Genomic DNA, 1,093 nt, shown 5'->3' with positions numbered 1-1,093 from the left:
CAGCACTTAAACTTAACCCACAGCTCAATTTAAATAATTTAACAAAAGATTCACAGAGAATTTATCACAAGCACAATAGTAACTCACTCAGGGGTCTATTTTACTTACAAGCCTGACGTATTTAACAATGTGAGAGCAACGTTCCTGGGACATTCGCTGTGGAATATTCACCCTCACGTGCACACACCCACCTGGGCAGGTGTAAATAGCTGTGAAAAATCCACCCCGAGTTCAGTTCTCCAGCTCTGAGGGAGGTGCTGGTCAGATCCTGCTGGGGCCCAGGTGAACCCGGAGGGTCTCAGTCAGGACCCACCGGTTACAACATTGCCAGAGTTGACTTTAGTCATTGTAATTTTCCATCCTGGCCCTGACCCGGGGTCAGGAACTTCCTCTGAAAGTCTGGTAACAAAAACTGTTGTTGCACTTGGGTCGCTCCCCGCTAGGAAATATCAGTTCCCAAGGCTGTTCCTTAAAATCCAGGAGCTTGTTAGACAGTGTGAGTTCCTGGGAATGGACAGTGTTGCTGAGAGGCTCAAGAAGAGCTCGGCCCAGGTGCTGCTCTGGGCCTAACAGAGGCATTTCTGAGCTCACAGTGCAGCCCAAGGGGGGGGATGCACCACACAAATGGGGGTCCCAGGGGTCCCTCACCCCACCCCCTCACTGCAGCATCTGCTCAAGTTTCACCGAGTGTTCAACTTCCCCTTCATTATTTATCTCCCAGCAGAGCCCCGAGGCAGCAGCAGAGGGGAGGGTGAGGAGGCTCCCCCCTGCCTGGGGAGGAGCTACCACCAGCTTCCCCCTCCCCCAAAATGACCGGGGCCAACCCAGCCCACTCCTCACCCCTGCAAGAGGAGCCAGCAGGACTTCAGGACACACCACGGGTGGGGCTGGGGGGAGCCTCGTGCATCCCTGGACCCCCAGCGAGGTGAAGGGACCCCTCTCATCCCCCGGGCTCCCACCCGTGGTAAGGAGGACACCCCACCCTTCTCCAGGGGCAGCGCAGCCCCTCCCCTGCCCAGGCAGGAGAGACACAAAAGGCTCCTGCCAGCGTGGGAGGGGTTTTACAGATCCCCAGCCCCCTCCCCCCGGAGCT

The sequence above is a fragment of the Manacus vitellinus genome, unplaced genomic scaffold (assembly GCF_001715985.3).
Source record: "Manacus vitellinus isolate BGI_N305 unplaced genomic scaffold, ASM171598v3 scaffold_181_pilon, whole genome shotgun sequence".
Taxonomy (NCBI): domain Eukaryota; kingdom Metazoa; phylum Chordata; class Aves; order Passeriformes; family Pipridae; genus Manacus; species Manacus vitellinus.
The sequence above is the reverse complement of the archived record's forward strand: the minus strand, read 5'-3'. Positions refer to the sequence as shown.